This window comes from Arachis duranensis, chromosome 1 (assembly GCF_000817695.3).
Source record: "Arachis duranensis cultivar V14167 chromosome 1, aradu.V14167.gnm2.J7QH, whole genome shotgun sequence".
Classification (NCBI taxonomy): Eukaryota; Viridiplantae; Streptophyta; class Magnoliopsida; order Fabales; family Fabaceae; genus Arachis; species Arachis duranensis.
Window position 1 is genome coordinate 57,639,046 of NC_029772.3, and position 15,895 is coordinate 57,654,940.

Below are 15,895 nucleotides of genomic sequence, written 5' to 3' on the forward strand. Positions count from 1 at the left end.
AGTAATAATCTGTAGACATCCTGATCTACTTCCTTATCATGTACTGTGTCAGCAATTTGTAAAAATTGTGCCAGAAACTCTGTAGGTTCTTCCTGTGGAAGACCGGAATACTGGCAACTTTACTGCACCATGATAATGAGCTGAGGATTCAACTCAAAACTACTGACTCCGATGGAGGGTATACAGATACTACTCCCATATGAAGCAGTAGTGGGGTTAGCATATGACCCCAGAGTCCTTCTGGACTGTTGATTTCCACTTATGTCCATGATGGAGAAAGGGAGATGACGTGGATTTATTTTATTTATTTTATTATATATAAAAATTTATTTTTGAAATAATAAAATAAATTAAAAAAGATAAAATAAAAACAAATAAAATAAGATAAAATAAAAACGAAATAAAAATAAAAATAAAATATAAAAATTTGAAAATGTTTTGTGAAGATTTTCGAAAAATTGAGGAGAGAGAAAGTGGTTAGGATATTTTTGAAAAAGATATTTTTTTTTAAATCTTAAAAGGATAAGATTTGAAAAATTTTGAAATTGAAATCTGAATTTTTTTTGTTTTAAAAAATTCGAAAATATAGCTTAAAAATAGTTAGAAAATATAATTTTTTGAATTTTAAATTTTATGATGAAAGAGAAAAATACACAAAAGACACAAGACTTAAATTTTTTTTTAGATCTAATGCTCCTTGTTTTCGAAAATTTTGGAGGGAAAACACTAAGGAACTCCAAACTTAAAAATTTTAAGATCAAAACACAAAGAAGACTCAAGAACACTCTGAAGATTCACAAGAACAACAAGAATAAAAGAAATAACACCAAACTTAAAATTTTTAGAAAACCACAATAAAATTTTCGAAAATTATAGAAAGATTAACAAGAAAACACCAAACTTAAAGTTTAGCACAAGATTAAATCAAGAAAAATTATTTTTGAAAAAGATTTTTAAAAGAACCGGTGCCCCAATCATCAAGAATATGAACCAACGCTCTAGCCAATTGAGCTATAAATGTAACGTGTTTTAAAGAGGTATAAAATATTTTTTTGAAAACTAATGTTTTGAAAAAGCACAAGAAAAACAAGAAAAGACACAGAATAAGAAAAACTAAAGATTAAACAAGAAAAATAAATAAGAACAATTTGAAGATCAAGAAAAAACAAGAACATGCAATTCGAAAAATTGAGAGACAAAGAAAAGCATGCAATTGACACCAAACTTAGAACATGACACTAAACTCAATAATAAAAAATAAAAAAAACGAAAATTCAATTAAAGAAAAATAATATTTTTGAAAAAATTTTTAAAAGGGATAATAAAAGATGCAATTCTAGTAAAAAAGATAAATTCTTCCTAATCTAAGCAACAAGATTCACCGTCATTTGTTCAAACTCAAATAATCCCCGGCAACGGCACAAAAAACTTGGTGCACGAAACTGCAATCACACTTTTTCTAATCCGCACAACTAACCAGCAAGTGCACTGGGTCGTCCAAGTAATACCTTACGTGAGTAAGGGTCGAATCCCACGGAGATTGTTGATTTTAAGCAAGCTATGTTTATTTTATTATTCTTAGTCAAGAGATCAATTATGATTATCAGTTTGAATTACTAAAAAAATAGAATAGCGTGAAATAATTACTTGTTGTGCAACAATGGAGAATATGTTGGAGTTTTGGAGATGCTTTGTCTTCTGAATTCCTGTAATGTAATATTCTTCTCATGCAAAAGTGCAAAGTTCCTTCCATGGCAAGCTCTATGTAGGGTGTTACCGTTGTCAATGGCTACTTCCCATCCTCTCAGTGAAAATGGTCCAAATGCTCTGTCACAGCACGACTAATCAGCTGTTGGTTCTCGATCATGTCGGAATAGAATCCATTGATTCTTTTGCGTTTGTCATCACGCCCAACACTCGCGAGTTTGAAGCTCGTCACAGTCATCCAATCCCAGAATCCTACTCGGAATACCACAGACAAGGTTTAGACTTTCCGGATTCTCATGAATGCCACCATCAGTTCTAGCTTATACCACGAAGATTCTGCTTAAGGAATCTAAGAGATACTCATTCAATCTGATGTAGAATGGAGGTGATTGTCAAACACACGTTCATGGATTGAGGAAGGTGAAGAGTGTCATGGATTACCACCTTCTCCCTAGTTAAGCGCGAATGAACATCTTAGATAGGAAAACGCATGTTTGAATAGAAAAACAGAAATAATTGCATTAATTCATCGAGACGCTGCAGAGCTCCTCACCCCCAACAATGGAGTTTAGAGACTCATGCCGTCAAAGAGTATAAATTCAGATCTAAAAATGTCATGCGATACAAAATAAGTCTCTAAAAGTTGTTTAAATACTAAATTAGTAACCTAGGTTTACAGAAAATGAGTAAACTAAGATAATTAGTGCAGAAATCCACTTCTGAGGCCCACTTGGTGTGTGCTGGGGCTGAGACTTAAGCTTCTCACGTGCCTGGGCTATTTCTGGAGTTGAACGCCAGGTTGTAACGTGTTTTTGGCGTTGAACTCCAACTTGTAACCTGTTTCTGGCGCTAGACGCCAGACTACAACATGGAACTGGCGTTGAATGCCAGTTTACGTCGTCTATCTTCGTGCAAAGTATGGACTATTATATATTGCTGGAAATTCCTGGATGTCTACTTTCCAACCCAATTAAGAGCGTGCCAATTGGACTCCTGTAGCTCCAAAAAATCCATTCCGAGTGCAGGGAGGTCAGAAACCAACAGCATCAGCAGTCCTTTTTCAGCCTAAATTAGATTTTTGCTCAGCTCCCTCAATTTCAGCCAGAAAATATCTGAAATCACAGAAAGACACACAAACTCATAGTAAAGTCCAAAAATATGATTTTTGCTTAAAAACTAATAAAATTCTATTAAAAACTAATTAAAACATGCTAAAATCTATATGAAATTACCCACAAAGAGCGTAGAAAATATCCGCTCATCAGTTATCCATGTTTGTGTCTTCCTTACATGATCATTAGTGTCTAGTGTCTATGCCTTAAAGCTATGAATAATTCCATGAATCCTTCACATCTCTTAAAGGAAAAAATGTGCCTAATTACAAAAGAACAAGAAGTACTTGGATTTCAAATTTTATCTTGAAATTAGTTTAATTATTTTGATGTGGTGGCAATACTTTTTGTTTTCTGAATGAATGCTTGAACAGTGCATATTTTTTATAGTGAAGTTTATGAATGTTAAAATTATTAGCTCTTGAAAGAATGATGAACAAAGAGAAATGTTATTGATAATCTGAAAAATCATGAAATTGATTCTTGAAGCAAGAAAAAGCAGTGAAAAAGAAAAAAGTAGCCAAAAAATGGCCAAAAAAAAGAAAAAAAAGAAAAAAAAAGCAAGCAGAAAAAGCCAATAGCCCTTTAAACTAAAAGGCAAGGGTAAAAGGGATCCAAGGCTTTGAGCATTAATGGATAGGAGGGCCTAAAGGAATAAAATCCTGGCCTAAGCGGCTAAATTAAGTTGTCCCTAACCATGTGCTTGTGGCATGAAGGTCCAAATGAAGAGCTTGGGACTGAGTGATTAAAGTCGTGATCCAAAGCAAAAAGGGTGTGCTTAAGAACTCTGGACACCTCTAATTGGAGACTTTAGCAAAGCTAAGTCACAATCTGAGAAGGTTCACCCAGTTATGTGTCTCTGACATTTATGTATCCGTTGGTAATACTAGAAAACAAAGTGCTTAGGGCCACGACCAAGACTCATAAAGTAGCTGTGTTCAAGAATCAACGTACTGAACTAGGAAAATCAATAACACTATCTAAAATTCTGAGTTCCTATAGATGCCAATCATTTTGAATTTCAAAGGATAAAGTGAGATGCCAAAACTGTTAAGAAGCAAAAACCTACTAGCCCCGCTCATCTAATTGGGACTAAGTTTCATTGATATTGTGAGATTCATTGTATATTCTCTTCTTTTTATCCTATTTTGTTTTTAGTTGCTTGGGGACAAGCAACAATTTAAGTTTGGTATTGTGATGAGCTGATAATTTATACGTTTTTTGGCATTATTTTTAGGTAATTTTTAGTATGATTTAGTTAGTTTTTAGTATATTTTTATTAGTTTTTAAGCAAAATTCACATTTCTGGACTTTAATATGAGTTTGTGTGTTTTTCTGTGATTTCAGGTATTTTCTGGCTGAAATTGAGGGACCTGAGCAAAAATCTGATTCAGATACTGAAAAAGGACTGCTGATGCTGTTGGATTCTGACCTTCCTGCACTCGAAATGGGTTTTCTGGAGCTACAGAAGCCCAAATGGCGCGCTCTTAATTGCGTTGGAAAGTAGACATCCAGGGCTTTTCAGCAATATATAATAGTCCATACTTTGCCCGAGTTTTGATGACGCAAACTGGCGTTCAAACGCCAACTTCCTGCCCTATTCTGGCGTTAAACGCCATAAACAGGCTACAAGCTAGAGTTAAACGTCCAAACTGGCATAAAAGCTGGCGTTTAACTCCAAGAAAAGTTTCTACACATGGAAGCTTCAAATGCTCAGCCCAAGCACACACCAAGTGGGCCCGGAAGTAGATTTCTGCATCATTTACTTATTTCTGTAAACCCTAGTAACTAGTCTAGTATAAATAGGACCTTTTTACTATTGTATTTACATCTTTGGATTATCCTTAGATCATCTTAGGATCGTTTTTAGTCTTTAGACATTGGGGGCTGGCCATTCGGCCATGCCTAGACCTTGTTCTTATGTATTTTCAACGGTGGAGTTTCTACACACCATAGATTAAGGTGTGGAGCTCTGCTGTTCCTCGAGTATTAATGCAAAGTACTATTGTTCTTCTATTCAATCCAAGCCTATTCTTATTCCAAGATATTCATTCGTAAACAAGAACATGATGGACGTGATGATCAAGTGAGACTCATCACCATTCTCATTTATGAACGCGTGCCTCACAAACACTTCCGTTCTACATGAAAACAAGCTTGAATGCATATCTCTTGGGTCTCTAATCAATGATTCACATCGTTTTCCCTCTGACAATGGGGCATCTGAATCCGAGATTAGAACCTTCGTGGTATAGGCTAGAAATAATTGGCAGCATTCTTGAGATCTGGAAAGTCTAAACATTGTCTGTGGTATTTCGAGTAGGATCTGTGAAGGGATGACTGTGACGAGCTTTAAACTCGCGACTGTGGGGCGCAGTGACAGTGCGCAAAAGGATCATTGGATCTTATTCCGACACGATCGAGAACCGACAGCTGATTAGCCATGCGGTAGCTGTTCCTGGTATTTTTCATCCGAGACGAGAAATTCGATAGTTGATTAGCCATACAGAAACCGTAGAGGACCATTTTCACTGAGAGGACGGGAGGTAGCCATTAACAACGGTGATCCCCAACATACAACTTGCCATGGAAAAGGAGTATGAATGATTGAATGAAGATAGTAGGAAAGCAGAGATTCAGAAGGAATGACGCATCTTCATGCACTTATCTGAAATTCCCACCAATGAATTACATAAGTATCTCGATCTTTATTTTATGTTTATTTATCTTTTAATTATCAAAACTCCATAACCATTTGAATCCGCCTAACCGAGATTTACAAGATGACCATAGCTTGCTTCAAGCCGACAATCTCCGTGGGATCGACCCTTACTCACGTAAGGTATTACTTGGATGACCCAGTGCACTTGTTGTTTAGTTGTGCGGAATTGTGAGGAAAGTGTTAAGATTACGATCGCGTGTACCAAGTTTTTGGTGCCGTTGTCAGAGATCACAATTTCGTGCACCAGGGGAGTAGAAGCAAATCCAGAAAAATCCAAGGTCCATCCTCGAGATGAGCAGCCCAGCAAACATCAAAGATGTCCAAAGGCTGATCGGGCGACTTGCCGCCCTTTTATGGTTTCTTGGTGCCTCGCCCCCAGAAGGCCATCCTCTTCTTCAAACTCATGAAGAAGGGCACTAGTTTCAAGTGGAAACCCGAATGTGAAGAATTATTCCAACACTTCAAAAAGGAGCTAGCAGAACCTCCCATATTCTCAAAGCCCAGGACGGGAGAAACACTATACCTCTATTTGTCCATAACAGAGGAAGCGCTAGCAGCGGCACTGATCCGAGAAGACAAGAAAAAAACACAAAGCTCAGTATACTTTATAAGCAAGATTCTCTAAAACACAAAAACATGCTACTCCAAATTCAAAAAACTTGCCTATGCACTACTCACGGCATCCTAACGACATCGGTAGTACTACCAAAGCCATCCCATCACAATCCAAACAGACTAAGTGGTCAGACAAGTACTGCAAAAGCCAGACCTGACAGGACGAATGCTCGCTTGGTCAGTCGAGCTATCACAATACAAGGTTAGATTCGAGCCCAAGAACGCAATTAAGGATTAGGCCATGGCGGACTTCATTCCTGAAATGACCCCGGAAAGCGAACCCACAGAATTATGGAAGCTCCATGTTGACGGCTCATCAAACACCAGCTCAGGGGGAGCGGGAATAATATAAGAAAACGAGAACAACATAGCTATCAAATAGTCCATTCGATACGAGTTTTTGATCTCCAACAATCAAACCGGATACGAAGTCCTCTTAGCTAGATTGATGCTGGCCAAAGATAGTTAGCTCCCAAGTAAATGGGGACTACCAAATACGGGACCCCTTATTACAACAGTACTTATCCAAAATGAAGGAACTAACTGCCGAGTTCGACAAAGTAACCATTCGGCACATTCTTAGGGAACAAAATGCGAGGGCTGACCTTTTCTCCAAACTAGCAAGTACCAAGTCGGTCCCAGCGAACCGATCGCTATTCTAAGAGGTCATCAAGACACCATCTGTCACAGTCGTGGCCTCGATCAACTAACCATATCAAATCAGAACTTCTGGACCTTCCCGATCATCTAGTACCTCACTGACGGGAACCTACCCAAGGACCCAAAGGAGGCAGAGTGTACAAATTGGGAAGCAGCAAAATATACCATAATAGCGGGACAGCTATAAAAATGGGGACTGTCCTAGCCCCTCCTCAAGTTCATAGAATCCGGAGACACGGACTACATACTTCATTCTGGGGCAAGACCCTAGCCCAAAACATCATCCGGTTTGGATACTTCTGGCCCACCATCATTAGAGAAGCCCTCCAATTAGCAAAAAGCCGCAAGCAGTGCCAAGTTCACGCCGACCTTCATCAAGCAGCCCCTCATCAGCTCAATGTGATAAGGGCAGATCGTCCTTTTGGGACATGGGGAATCAACCTTGTCGGTCTGTTCCCTACTGCTCCCAAGCAGCTTCGATTCCTCAAAGTGGCCATTGACTACTACACCAAATGGATTGAAGCCGAGGCGTTGGCCACAATCATGGCCTCCCAATACCGAAAATTCTTTTGGATACAAGTTATAACTCGGTTTGAAATCCCCGAGATCATGATTTCTGATAACAGGACATAGTTTGCAAACAAGTGCTTCAGGGAATTCCTATAAGGACTCGGTGTCTCCCAATGGTTTAGCTTGGTAGAACATCAACAAACCAATAGCCAAGTAGAAGCGGTCAACAAGATCATCGTAAGAGGTCTCAAAAAATGATTTGACGAAGCTAAGTGCTTATGGGCCGACGAACATAGATCGGTACTCTACTCGTACCGAACGTCACCCCAGACTTCGACTAGGAAATCCCCTTTCTGGCTAACATATGGCCTGGAAGTAGTTATCCCCATGGAAATTGGGGAACCGAGCTCGAGGAGGACTGTGGGACGACACGACGAAGAAACATAATGAGACCTCGCAGACGAAGATAAAAGCATAGCCCACCTATGGGAACTAGCTTTGAAATAAAGGGTAAGCCTAAGGTACAACAAAGATTGGTAAAATGAGACTTCAGAGAAGGAGACCTAGTCTTACTGCACAACGATATCGGCCTCCCCTACCTCGGGAGAAGAGAAGATCACTCCCAACTGGTGGGAAGGGCCCTACCAAGTCAAGTCTGTAATCGGAAAAGGAGCTTACAAGTTAGTGCGCCTCAACAGGACTAAACTACCGAGATCATGGAACACCGCAAACCTACATAATTACCGTTACATCCCCCCCAAGTTGCGGCACATGAAAATTGATGAGACCCAGTTTGTCATTACAAGAGAAGAAACTTTTAGGTGGCAGTGACTTAGTAAGGATATCAGCAACTTGGTTTGTTGAAGAAACTGGAAGAAACTTAATCAGTCCTTCCTGAACTCTATCACGAATAGTATGACAGTCAATCTCTATATGCTTAGTCCTTTCATGAAATATTTGATTAGCAGCGATATGGAGAATGGATTGATTGTCATAGTACATAACAATAGGATGAGAGAGAGGTATTATAAAGTCTTTCAACAAGTAAGAGAGCCACACTCCCTCACAAGTGGCAAGAGCCATGGCTCTATATTCAGTTTTAGCCGAGGAGCGAGCTACAGAAATCAATGACTTTCCAAGAAAGAAACAAAATCCAGAAACTGAAAGTCTAGTATTTGGACAAGCTCCCCAATCTGAGTCAGAGAAGGCAGTGAGTGTGAGATTGTTGGAGGTGGAAAATAACACTCCCTTGGCCGGAGCACCTTTAAGATATCGAAGTACATGCAGAGCGGCTTGGAAATGTTTTGTTGTGGCACAATCTAAAAACTAACTGAGCTTGCCAACTACGAAGCATATATCCGGCCGTGTATTGGTGAGGTAAATTAAACATCCAACTAGCCATCTATAAGGTGCAACATTATCAAGAGGAGTTCCTGAAGATTTAGATAGATGAGTTGTATAATCTATTGGCGTGGAGGCTGGTTTTGCATTCATCAACCCAAACTCATCAAGCAAGTCAAGTGTATATTTGCGTTGATACATGGCAATCCCCTGTGGCAATTTCCAAACCAAGAAAAAATTTTAATTCACAAAGATCCTTAATTTTAAATTTGTTATCCAAGAGCTGTTTAATCCTTGCAATTTCTCTCCAATCATCTCCTGCTAAAACTAGGTCATCCACATAAACAAGGATACATGTGAAGCCTGAATAAGATAGTTTAGTGAACAAACAACTGTCTGATTTTGATTGAGTATATCCATCTTCAATGAGAACACAACATAACTTCTGATGCCACTGTCTACTAACCTGTTACAAGCCATATAAGAATTTTTCCAACTTACAAACTCAACCAGCTGGCACTGTCAATCCTAATGGAGGTTTCATATAAACCTCTTCTGGTAAATCTCCATGGAGAAAAGCAGAATTGGTGTCCAACTGGTGGACATACCATCCTTTAGTAGCAGCAATAGTCAAAAGTATTCTTAAAGTAGTGAGTTTGATGACTGGACTAAAGTTATCAAAGTAGTCAAAACCTGCTGTTTGAGTGAAGCCTCTTGCAACGAGCCTTGCCTTATGGCGTTCTACCTCACCATTGGGTTTGAACTTGATCTTGAAAATCCATTTGCAACTGATTGTCTTCTTTCCAAAAGGAAAGGAAGTCAATTTCCATGTTTTATTCTCCTCAAGAGCCTTCAATTCGGCACTTATTGCCTTACGCCAGCAATCATAGAGGATGGCCTCTTCATAACTTATTGATTCCGTGGTGGAGGATATAGTAGCTGAAAAAGCTTTATGCCTTATTGACAATGTGTTGTAAGATACATAGTTAGAGATTGGATACTTCACTTTAAAGAAAGTTGGAGATTGTTAAGCCGAAACATTGACATGCATGCAATGATACTCTTGTAAATAGGATGGCTGTTTTCTTTGCCTGCATGATCTTCTAAGTTTATTAGCATTAGATGTGCTGTTTGGATTACTTAATGATGCAGTAGGATTCAAATTATTTGCTTCAAAATTGGAAGGTTGGTAAAAGAAAATCATGAGATGCAAGTTCAAGTGAGTGAGAATTAGGAGAGGATGATGCATGAGAATTAGATGCAGATGCATGAAGTTCAAAAACGAGAATTTCTTTATTAGAATGCAAGTCTCTTGATCTTGTCAGTGAATTATTTTTGAAATTAAAAAGAGTGTCCAAATTAAGCAATTTATTTGATATTTCACTACTGCAAAAAGGATCTGAATGAAAATTCATTTCAAGATGAGAAGCATTAGAATTTTGAGAGTACATATTTTGAGAGTACGAATTTTTAGTGCCTAAAGATTGATCATTTGAAGACAAAATCTCTTTGAAAGGAAAATAGGATTCATAGAAAATAACATTTCGAGAAATAACAACTTATTTGATTTTAATATCAAGTAAAATATAGCCTTTTGTCCCTGATTTATATCCAAGAAAGACACACTTTCGTGCTCTATGATCCAATTTTTTTCGATGAGCATATAAAGTAGAAGCAAAGGCTAAACAACCAAAAACCTTTAGAGATGTTAATTCTGGAATGTTTCCATTAAAAATCTGATATGGACTATGTTTAAATGTAACTTGGGTTACTCTATTAATTATGTAAATAGCATGAGCCATTACATAATGCAAAAAACAATTTGGAAGATTAGAAGCAAATATGAGAGCCTTAGCTACATTTAAAATATCTTGATGCTTTCTTTGAACAATTCCATTTTGTTGTGGTGTTTCCACACAACTTCTTTGATGTAAAATTTCTTTCTTTTGATAGAAAGAAGTCATCAAAAATTCTTGGCCATTATCAATTCTAATGGCTTTTACCATGATTCCCTTTTGTGTATAAATCATTTCAACAAAATTCTCTAAAAGGGAGTGAGTTTCAGATTTATTTTTCATAAAGAAAATCCAAGTAAACCTACTCCTATCCTCAACAATGGTTAAAAAATATCTATGACCAGAAGTAGTAGATGTTGTGGCAATAGGCCCTCAAATGTCAGCATGGATCAAATCAAAAGGAAATTCAGATTTACTCAAACTATTCGAAAAAAAATAACCTCTTTTGTTATGCAAAATGACATGAATCACATGGTACATCATTGTTTGGACATGAGATGAATGGATGTATTTTTCTTAATTGTTGTAATCTACTAAAAGAAATATGGCCTAACCTACAATGCCAAAGAACACTCTGTGAAGTGTGTGAAGTGTCATGTTCTTCTGTCATAATATTCAAAATATTTTCTTCTAATTTGCTAAAGTTAACAGCCATCTTTGCTTGAGTATTCATTGTATACAACCCTCATTTTTTATCAGCAATTTCAATCATCCTCAAGGTAGGCCTCTCCTGAATCTCACAATTATGAGCATTGAACATAAAACAACAAGATAAGGCATTAGTGACTTTTGAAATAGAAATAAGATTACATTTAAACTTGGTACATATAGAACCGCATTCAAATAAAAATCAGCTGAGAAGAAAATTGTTCCACATAAGGTTGTAACAACCTGTGAACCATTTGGCATGATAATTTTAACTGGATTAATGTGTTTAATAGAATGAAAATGTTTAAGACTAAAACAAATGTGAGCAGTTGCTCCAGTATCTAAAATCCAATCTTGAGAACTCAATTCAAAATCAGAAAGAGAAATGAGATGAAATATACCGGCTGAAAGAGCATGAATGGTTGCCAAATTTTCATCATGAAGAGGTTCTTTATGTTGCTGGAATAGTGCAATAAGTGCTTCTTTCTGTCTATCCGAGAATATCCCATCCAAACTGATCTTGCCTTCATTTTGGATAACTGTGGGGTTGCATTATACATTACTCGCAACTACCACTGAGTTCACTGAATTAGCTGAAAGTGGTACTCCATTAGAATGATTTGGTTGTAGATGTGGTGGAAAGCCATACTTCTGGTAACATGTATCCACCAAGTGACCTTATTTTTCACAATAAGAGCAAAGTTTAAGAGCTCCTCTAATAGTACCTCTGCCACCTTTACCATGCCCTCTTCCTCTTCCTCTAACATTGTTGGCCCCAAATTGGTCTTTTTCACCTCCAGTATTGACAAATTTTGCACTGCCTTGGCTAATCTGGTACTCTATCTAACATCTATATACACCAGAGTGCCTCACGAGTACCTAAAGAGTACCTAATTAACAAGATAAAATGCTATTTAATATATAACTTTAATTACAATAGTGGTGATTTATAAATTATAAGTGTAATGTTCAAGCAGTCGATTCCCAATTGGAGCAAGTCTAAAGACGACAAATATACACAACTTCCAATATTATTTTGAAATCGATCTTCTACAATTTGAAAGACATACCTCAGTGACGGACCCAAAAAATTTATGTTAAGTGGGCAAAATAATACACATTATTATCAAAAGATATATTAATTTAAATTTAAAAAGAGCTCTTTTACAAAAACATCATTACTCGCACCATCAGATTTCATAAGATAATAATAGAGACAAAAAACAGCATATTTTGAAATACTATATTCCAACCAATTGCCAAATTCATCAAACCAATCAGCATTAAATTTACGGAAAAAAGTCCCAAAATATGTTTGTAGAAAATCATGTTCTCTTGGTTGACAAGGATCTTTTTGCAAATAAGCTCATCTTACATCTACCTTCATCTCTATCATTTAGATAATAATTTAAAATTTTGGGTCGTTGTAAAGGCTTTTTACATTGAATTCTAAAAACTTCTTTTTATTAGAAGAGACTAATGAAGTAACTTGAAATTCTAGTGGTAGCTTTCTTTTGAAATATTTTTTCATTATTATTTCTAAAAATAACAAATATATATTCTAAATTAGTAAATTGATCAATTTACTTTAGAATTTTATATGCAACATAATTACATATAATAGAATAGAATGAAAGATAAACAAATAAATAATAAAGATTACTAAATCAAAAATAAAATAAATATATACATTCACGAAGAGAATAAAAAAATAGATCAATACCTAAACTATAATTGTTTGAATTAAAATTTGCAATCAAAAATATGAAAAAGAGAAACAATGAAATTGAAAAAAACATAGAATCATAGAGAGCTCTATAAAACAAAATAGAGAATTTAAAATTTAACTTTTGATGAAAACAAGATAACCATTAGATAAAGAATAGAAAAAGAAGGTTGAAAATATGAAACTAAGAAAAAGATTTAAGAGAATAAATAAGTAACGGTTGGAATTTGAAAATAGGAGAAGACTAAATTTAATTAGGTTAACTAATAATCAAAATAATAAAAAAATAAAATGGGTTTAGGATTTTAAATAATTGGACTTAATTTATTTATAGTGAAGGCATTTAAAATTTAAAATAGAACATATTATATATCTGCCTAATATAATATCATAAACTACGTAGTATCATAATCCTGCTATTCTGGTTCACCACGTAAACTAGAAGCAGGCAATTACATAAGGCTTCAGAAAAGAAAAAAAGAAAAAAAAAACAGGGCAAAAGTCAATTACAAAAGAAATCTACATACACCCTAGCTTAGTCTCCATCAAAAATCCTTGGCAAAGACAATCACCAACTTTATTTTCTTCAGCAATTTAGGAAGAATAACAAAATCAGCGGCTCTTCAATGACTGCAAAGAAAAAGAGAAAGTTAGATCATTATCAAAGTGCTAGTGCATAATATAATATGTGATGGATTGCATACATCTTCCATATTTTTCGAGATGTCCTTGATCTGCCCCGTTAACTCCTGCCTTTTCTGAACAGCTGCAGAAAAAAAAATATTGCATAAATGAAGCTGATTTGTTCACAAGGATGAATAATTATTATTATTTTATAATTACTTTGCTGGAATTACCTTGTTTCGAAATATTTTCAATTTGCTTTGATGTCCTTACCGCAAACCTCTGAAATGCAGGGCTGAAAACGAACCACAATCAAAGATTCACATGAGAACATATAGAAAAGAGGCTAACAAGAACTACATACACAACAGAAGAATCATAAAGCAATAAAACAAACTTCAAAACCACAAAAATAATCACTGGAAACATCACTTAAGCACAATCATTTCGAGTAATCATCATCAAAAACAATATTGATACATTTACCTTACTTGTCCACTGATAAGTATCTCCAGACAATGTTTTTAACTTCACTAATCGGTCTAAAGTCTCAAACATATTTTTTTGGGTCGTGACAAAACTAAGCAAATCGGAGAGGGTATGCACCAGCAATACATAGCTGGACAATCCCAAGGGACATTTCCAGTACAGGCACATAAAATAGTTGGTTGTCTACAAAATTTGGATTCCTTTTTTTTTGTATTCTTTTCCAATTCAATTCATCCAAAGCAAAAGAGTTTTAATATAAAACAATCCTAGAACAAAGATGCCTTTCTTTCTCTGCTCAAATCACATTAATATGATTCATACACAACAATAAGAAGCATAGCTTAAACAACCCACCCTATTTTACCTATCACCTATAAATCTATTCTCATTGGTATATAGATGGTTAAATGGTTTTAAATTGCATTCAGTGGTAGCAATTAGCACTGCAATTTTTAGACCGGGTGATAATTATAACACAAGGTTAGGTACCACCATAACCATACACATAATCTAAAATCATATGTAGTAAAATATCTCAAACTCCTTAAAAATTTCTGTGGAATAAACATGTTCCCCATGGAGACAACAAAAACTCGGAAATTTGAGGTTCAATCTTGCTTCAATGGAACGAGCCAATTAGGAACCAGATTTGTCCCACTGGTACAACTTACAAGTTACAACCTCATAAATCAAAAACAAATTCCTTCAACAAAAAGATAAATACTAAAAATCATTTTTTTAAAAGAAGAAAAAAGTGGTTTTACTTCTTCGTACCTGTTGGCAAGACCATTGACAACAACCTCATTCACAACGTATGAGATAACTCTGTGTATAAAATTCCCACCGGCCATTTTTGTCTCTAAGCTTCAAATTGCAATCGATTGAATCGATTATCCCTACAAAAATTAGGGTTTGAGAAGGGAAATAGGTATCTGAAAAGAGAAGACTTCTTTGGATCTCTATGATATACACATCAGAGTTGGACTCTACTATGTATGGAGCCCAATAGAATTCTATAGTAGCATTGTATTGCCGTGTAAAAAGGAAAAAGAAGAAAGGTAATAAAATAATTCTATGTATGAAAAAAGGAATTAGCCTCCCTCAAAGAATCAGATATCATTCAAACAGAAAAATAACAGAAAAATTAGGAAAAACAAACAAATCAAGCTTATCATTACCAGAGGAGGTAGTCGCCGGCAGAGGATCACGTCACCGCCGTCCGCCGCAGAGCTGAGAGAGGGAGAGACAGAGCGCCTTCGAGAGGGAGAGAGACCTTGCAACTGTGAGGGAGAGAGTGCCAGGGACGCCGGTGCGAGGAGATCGACGAGCACCTCACACAGCCATGCCAACCGCAGCTTTTGATCGAGGATGCAATGGGAAACTACCCCATCAGAGAAGAGTCCTCGCCGCTGATTCTTTGTGCCGCTGCGGGCTTCCTGTGCAAAGAAAGAGAGAGAGAAAGAGAGCGGCACGGCGGCGCCGCTGGAGTGAGACAGGGCAAGAGTCTGTGTGTTTGATTGGACTCAGAGGGCAGAGAGGGAGGTCTGGGGCAGAGGCTCAACTGCTAAAAAACGCAGTGGCTAATTTTTGTAAGGGTACGTACTCGTTTTAATCCTCAAAGAATTTCAGACTCAACATTTTAGCCTCTAACTAAATTTAATTACTTGATTGATCCTTAATAATTAGTTACTTAGATTCTTTATTCCGTCAACTTTAATGGAAGACAAAATAGTCCTTGATAACTCTAATATGGGACAAAATAGTCTCTGATCTCTTCTGTTTGAAAATGACATTGTTCTCTTTCAATTTCTATCATATCTCGCATAACACTAATAGTCTAACACTATAACTTCAAACTACACAATGCATACTCTACAACTTCAATGTTCACAAGAAAAAAAATCTTCAACTTGTTCTCAACCAATCTATACTCAAGAAACTAATG

General features: G+C 36.4%; 1 long non-coding RNA gene across 1 annotated transcript; it reads right to left on the bottom strand.

The window, feature by feature from the left end:
• Positions 1–13,541: 13,541 nt before the first annotated feature.
• Positions 13,542–15,547, bottom strand: LOC127741058 (uncharacterized). The gene is made up of 3 exons (XR_008001935.1): positions 15,129–15,547; positions 13,695–13,756; positions 13,542–13,603 (listed from the first exon to the last, which is right to left on the bottom strand). It is a non-coding gene; the product is annotated as an uncharacterized LOC127741058 (long non-coding RNA).
• Between the last annotated feature and the right edge of the window lie 348 nt (positions 15,548–15,895).